Below are 7,423 nucleotides of genomic sequence, written 5' to 3'. Positions count from 1 at the left end.
TACACACAGAATTTTTGGGGAGAGCTTACCTCAAGAAGTCCCTGTTCGGGCACCATTTTAAATGCCGGGAGCTGTACCCAGCTTGGTGGGGGGAGAAGGTGATCTTTCTTCTCCTCTGGTCGGTCGGTTCTTCTTGAGGCAGCCAAGGGGGATAGGAATTGGAAGAGCGTCGGCAAGGGGTAAGACTTGGTCTTACGAGATTCAGGGTAATATCTTACGAGATATTTAGGGTTGCTGTTTAATAAAATCTTTCTTATCTACATTACTAAAGTTTACTTACTAGTCTACTGTAGCTGACCTGCTATCTGTTTGATCCTCTGAGACCAGAAACTGCAGTTTCTGGCCACTAACACCTCTGCCCAGGGACAGCAGAGAATTAAGCAATGCCTTTGATCTGTCTCTGCAGGCGCTGCCAGGCTCTAACTTAGGTCTGTTGGCTTGAGGTTGCAAGAAGAAAAGACACTTAAAGAAGTTATTGTAGTTTATTGCTAGTTTCCTATCTAAGGGGGAAAATGGGAAGGTCCTAAGTGGAAAAAGGAAAAAATTCTAACAAAGGAAAAATTCTAAGTAGAGAGATTCTAAGCAGGGAAGAAGGGAGAAGAGGAGAGAGAGAGAGAGAGAGAGAGAGAGAGAGAGAGAGAGAGAGAGGTAAAGTGAAGTGAGGAAGAGAAAGTGAGTTGCTAACGGACGTCCCTTTGTCTTATACATCATTCAGAGTACCTGATCACATGTTACAAAGTTCATCACAAGTTCACACCAAAATTCAAATCATAAATTGAAATAGAAGTTTACAATCGAGAATGTTTACATGCATATCCATTAGGAGTAATTATCTGACTAAACATCCATCACCTGTCTAGCTCCACAGGTTCACCGAAGGTTTAAAACTATAAGAAATTAGTGAAGTTTTGTATAGATAAACCTAGGCAATATTTTTTCTTCTGTCCTAGCACCTATAATAAATCATGAGTTCCCTTTTAGTGACCCTTGGTTAATTGTTTTACAACCACCTTGGAATGTGCTCTGAGCAGGAGAGAGTCTGGTTACTATCTAAGTGCTGTTAACTGATGACACTTCGGAGACTGGCAGAGTTCTCATAGCAGTTTTGACTATCAGAAAAGGACTTAATAGCAGTCCCACTATAAAAGAGCTTAATAATCATTGATATAATTTTAGGAATTCTTATAGGATCATCATTAAGACTTAAGAAGTCGTCTATATGTCTATATAGCAACACTACAAGGCAGTACATCTTCGTGGGTCTGCAGAGATCTGCTCCAAAGGGGAGTGCTATTGCTTAGTGATTGTTATATATGTTTAATAATAATAGAAAAAGCATATTGATAGCAGGATCTTTCCTAAAATATGTCCAACATAGCCTTGCTAAATGTGGCACACTTGTCGCAGATAATAATTCGAGGCAAGCATTTCAGGATGATCAACTGCTAATTATTATCTTGTCCTATTATGGCTTCTGACAAAGGGCAGTCTGACATACAACATTGAGCCAGGAGTTAAGCATTCTTTCTGTTGTATGAATAGTATTGCATGCTAGTCATGTTCACAAAATCTCCTCAAATGCCCCATGTGTCCTGTCATCTGGAGAACCAGTCATCATGCTAAATCTAACAATGCCTGAAATTACACAGATACAACACCCATCCTGTCCAATATCAGTAACTATGCAGACATTCATTTCATTGAGTTTTAATGCTGATCTCTTGCCTGATCTTCAGTCCCTAATAGTCAGGATCTTTTGATTAAATGTTTCTTCGGTTGAAGTTTCCTTACACCTTATTAAGATGATTGTCAACAATTTCACACATTTTATTCAAATGAAATGAAAGAATTTGATTTGTAATTTTTGAACTACTTATAGTGACCACACTGAGTTCTACACCCCCAAAATGAAGTAGAGTCTTTAACTCCCACTGTCCATCATCATTGAATACATTTTCTGGATGGCTGGTACTTCACTGGGTAATAATAGAATCTTTTTAAAAATTTATTTATCATTTTATTTATTGGCATTTCAAATGTTATCCTCCTTTCCAGACTCCCTTCCATGAACCTCCCATCCCATTCCCCTTCACTTTGCTTGTAAGAAGGTTCTCCCCCACCCACCTACCCAGTCTTGCCTCACCACTCTAGCATCCCCCTATGCTGGGGCAACAAGCCTCCACAAAACCAAGTGCCTCCCCTCTCACTGATGCCAGACAAGGCAGCCCTCTGCTACACATGTAGCAGGAGCCATGGACTGGCCCATGTATACGCTTTGGTTGGTTGTTCAGTCCCTGGGAGCCTCTGAGGGGTCTAGTTAATTGATACTGATGTTCTTCCTATGGGGTTGCAATTCCCTTCACTTCCTTCAGCCCTTTCCTTAACTCTTCCATTGGTGTCCCTGGGCTCAGTCCCTGCCATTATCTGAGGCTTTGTAGTGGTTCCCCAAGTTCCCCGCCCTCTACTGCTACTTATTTCTACTACTTCTCCTGGCCCTTTGGACTGCTCTCCTGTCTATTCCTATACCTGGTCCTTCCCTCCCTCTTCCTCCTGTTATTATTTTGTTCCCCCTTAAGTGAGATTACAGTATCCACACTTGAGCCTTCCTTCTCAGTAAGCTTCACAAGGTTTGTGAATTGTATCACAGGTATTCTGAAATTTTTGGCTAATATCCACTTATCAGTGAGTATATACCATGTAAGTCCTTTTGGGTCTGGGTTACCTCACTCAGGATGATGTTTTCTAGTTTCACCCATTTGCCTGCAAAATTCATGATGTGCTCATTTTTAGCAGCTGAGTAGTATTTCATTGCAAAAGGCCCATCCTGTTACCAGCATGAAAATTGATAACTCACAACTTCCTATGAATCTGGGTCATAGAGGTTGAAGGTCTCTGGATTTCATGTTCAAATGTACTTACATGCCTATTTACTCCACAATAGAGAAACCCATGAAATTTAAAATTATGTATATATAATATAATTATGTAGTTATATTATATATAAATATATACAATATATCTAATTATATATATAATCCAAATTTTGTGACTACGTAAACCATAAAATTTTGTGATTCTGTTTGAATATTGTTATAGCCTAACGAAGTATAGTATACACTCATTAACAGAAATATCTCTCCCCATTCCATGTTTTGTTTTAAACTTAGAAAAATTTTAGCAATTCTATAAGAGTCTTGTATAACATGCTTTGTTCATATTCATCAAACAACTCTTACTTGATCTATTCTACATTCTCTCCCCACCCAATTCAGTATACTTATTTTTTATTTATAAATCATCTGCAAGAAACTGATGCTACATAAGTATTTTGTTTACATTTATCACTTTAGGGAGAAAATTTTCAAAAATCTGTATAACTGAAAAGTTACACATGTAATATTACATGATATAGTAAATGTTGTGTGACATTCAGTACATTGGAGACTTATACAAGATAATAAGGTGCCTGAAATTGATAAGTGATGCTGGTTATCAGATGTATATGTATAGCAATATCTGTTAATGACATATATATATATATATATATATATATTTACTACACATAAACTATGAAATTTTGTTACATATATATGTAAACATATATATGTCATTATACACATTACACACACACATTACATCAGGTTCCCTCCTCCATGTCTAGTGTGACATGCACTGCTGGATTCAGGAAAATTCATCAGAAACTAATAGAACACTGCTGCTTTGATTATGTCCAGTGACCACAAAATGAGGTTTCCAATAAGACAGGTATATGCTCGCATGCAGAAAAAAACATTACTTAATTCAAACATCTTCTCTTTCCAAAGTAGAAATGTAAAATGACCTAGATGGAATCCAGGGACTTAAAATTTCTGTGTTTCAGAATTTAATTATTAGAATGATACCAACATTTTTTGGACCCTGCAAATAACCTAGAATATCTTCTACAAACAACTAATTTCTCTCACAATATGGTGGTTAGTGCTTTTATATTATGTAGAAAACGTTTAGGACAACAAACGCTTGTAACTATTTATTTTTTATACTATTCCCTCATGTTGGCACTTTAAGTCTGTGTGAGGCTGGGCTCTTCCACTTTCACTGAGAACAGACAAGGCAGCCGAGTTAGAAGTACATATCCCACATACAGGCAACAGCTTTTGAGAAAGGCCCCTGCTCTTCATCTTCAGGATGATGATCTTCAGGACCCACATGGAACCAAGTTGTATATCTGCTACATATGTGCGGAGCGGCCTAGGTCCAGCCCATGTATGTTCTTTGCTTGGTGGTCCAATCTCCAAGAGCCCCAAGGATCCTGGTTAGTTGATTCTGTTGGTCTTCCTATCAGGGATTGGTGCTTGTCCATGGGATGGGTCTCAAGTTGGGCCTGTTATTGGATGGCCTTTCCATTAGTCATCCCCAATTTCTGTATGTTTTGTAGATAGGATAAGTTTTGGGTTGAACATTTTCTGGATGTGTGTTGTGTATTTGACTTAATACTTATGTTAATTGGACTCTCCCAATTCAAATTACATGAGAGTCCTACATGGAAGATGCTGTGGGTCCCTGCCCCCAGTTGGTTCAGATTTGAAATTAAAGTTGCTGGTGGCCAGTGGGCAGAGAGACAGAGGCAGGACTTTAAGATTCCTGGGCAAGAGGACCAGGAGGAGAATGAGAATAGCCAAGTCAGGGAAGGAATAAGATCCAGGCTTGAGAGTTTCAGAAGAGAAGGCATACAATCAGGTAAGATGGAAGAGCGGTCCCGGGAGGACCCCCTCCATTGTGTCTAGGGCAACAAAGATGAAATCCGAGTATTGGAGGAGAGGTGTTAACAATGTGGGAGTTTGGGAGTGGCCCAGCCATTGAGCTGATTTGTACATACTAAATTTAAGACTGTTTGTATGCGTCTTTCATTCAAGAATCCACAACATTGGGGTGGGTAGAGAAGGAACTCTACCACTGCCTATGGGGAGATTAGAGAAGATTAATCACCTACCCCTACAGGTGGGTCGGTGTCCCTATGGTCCACCAGGATTCCTGCCTGGGCACAGTAGGCAGCCTCCCCATTCTCCATATTCCCACTGCTGTGAGTCACACTTAAGGACACCTCATTGATTCTTGGGTACCTCCCTATCCCAGGTCTCAATTTTTTTCTTGGAGATGCACCTTACCACCCTCCATCAGTTGTAGATTTTCATTCTTTCTCATGACCATCCCATCTAGCCATCTCCCTTTCCCCCCTCCTACACGTGACTGTTATCCAGATCCTCTTTCCCACCTAGTTCCTTCCCTTCATATCTGCTTCTAAGTGAGGCTTAAGCATCCTTGCTTGTGCCCTCCTTCCTGTCCAGTGTCCTTGGGTCTATAAAATGCAACATGGGCATCCTGTATTTTATGGCTAATATGTAGGACCATGAAAGGCAGTGTGGTTCCTGGTTGAGCTAAGGTTAGAAACACCGGTGACCCTAAAGGGATAGCAGTCATTTTGCCTTGTTCCAGGACACTAGGCTCCTGTCACGAGGTTGCAGCCCTTCATAGATTTGTGTCCTTCAGTCATGTAAGGAAAATGCCTCAAGCCCCTCTGTAAGTAGAGAACATGACCTGTGGTCAGGTAACCTCAAGATAGATCTCCAACTTAATGAGGTACCTAAAGGCCTGGAGGCTTAACCAATAAACTCCCCTTCCCAGACATTCCTCCCTGTAAAAGGTATTTAACCTCATGCCCGCCCTGAGAACTGGGGTACAGTTTTACTCATCCACTTTCTGCCATGACAATAAGTGCCTTAAAACTGAGGACTGTCTTTTTTCACTGGTATCCGCTATGGTGAGCAATGGAGCAGGCCTTCACCTAAAGAGAATTGCTGTCTAATCTCCTGCAGAAGAGTTCTCAGTGCTCCCAGCCGCGACCACCAAGCTAAGCCAACTGCCTGCCAACCAAGCCAAGGATTCATCCTTGCGAGATCCAGCAGGAGCGCCCCTGTTTTCCCCCTTGGCCCCTGACCAGATCCAGCCTCTGTTCTTAGCTCTTCTATGGCTTTCATCAGAGTCTAGGTGCTCAAGAGCCTGAGAACCAGATTGCCTAGTCCTTCCTGCAGACCCAGGGACCCCCTAGCCATCTCCAGCAACCCTGGGACCTCAGACTGCGCTGCCCTAACCCTATCCTGTGGCTTCCCCATAGCCTGAATCCCACCCAGCACATGCATTGGGGAAGCACAGTCCAACTTCCAGCCTCTGCCTCCCTGAGCTGCCCGAGCCCTGTAGTGGGGCAGACACAGGACCCCACTAACCCTATATTAATATATGCTTACAAGTGAGTACATTCTGTGTATGCCCTTTTGCTACTTGGTTACCTCACTCAAGATGATAATCTCATGATCCATATACTTGCAAAATCCATTGAAAAGTTCATAATGTCTTTGCTTTTCATAAATGAATAGTATTCCATTGTGTAGATGTACTGCATTTTCTTTATCCATTTTCAGTTGAGGGACATCTAGCTTGATTCTAGTTTTTGGCTACTATGAATAAAGCTACTATGAACATAGTTGAGCAAGTGTCTTTGTGGGATTGTAGAGCATGCCCAGGAGTTGTACAGTTGGGTCTTGAAGTAGAACTAGTCTTCGTTTTCTGAGAAACCACCAAATTTTTTCCAAAGTAGTTGTACAAGTTTGCACTTCCACCAGTAATGGAAGAGTGTTCCCCTTGATGCTCATCCTCCTCTGCATGTGCTTTCTCTTGAGCTTTTTTAAAATTTAAATTAAATTTTGTATTTTTACTTATTCATTTTATGTCCTGCTCCTTGGCCCTCTATGGGTCATCTCTTTCCACGATCTTTCCCCAATCCCCCTTTTCCTTCTCCTGTGAGTATTTGGGGGTCCTCTGAGCATCCATCCCACCCAGGCATTTCAAGACTTGTGAGGCTAGGCACTTTCTCTCCCACTAAAGCCAGACAAGGCAGCCCAGCTAGTAGAACATATCCCACACACAGGTATCAGGTTTTGGGATAACCCCTGTACCAGTGGTTTAGGACAGAACATGAAGACCAAGGTACATATCTGCTACATATGTGTGGGGAGGCCTATGTCTAGTCAATGTTTCCTTTGGTGGTTCTGACTCGTAGAAATCTGAGGGTTCAGGTTAGTTGACTCTGTTTGGTCTTTCCTATCTCCTCTGGGACCCATAATCCTTCCCCCTGTTCTTTCCTAAGAGTCCACAAGCTCCATCCACTGTTTTTGGCTGTGGGTGTCTGTATCTGTCTTAGTCAGCTGCTGGGCGGTGCCTCTCAGAGGACAACGTGCATAGGCTTTGAAGCAAGACCTAATTACTATTTGAATTTCTCACTGTCAGTTGCTATATGTCCCTTTTCATTTCTCATTTTGTTTTTTGGATACTGGCAGGGACTGAAGATCAGGCAAGAGATCATCAA

Source organism: Grammomys surdaster, unplaced genomic scaffold (assembly GCF_004785775.1).
Source record: "Grammomys surdaster isolate TR1022 unplaced genomic scaffold, NIH_TR_1.0 266, whole genome shotgun sequence".
In the NCBI taxonomy this organism is placed as follows: domain Eukaryota; kingdom Metazoa; phylum Chordata; class Mammalia; order Rodentia; family Muridae; genus Grammomys; species Grammomys surdaster.
Note: the sequence above shows the minus strand (reverse complement) of the source record.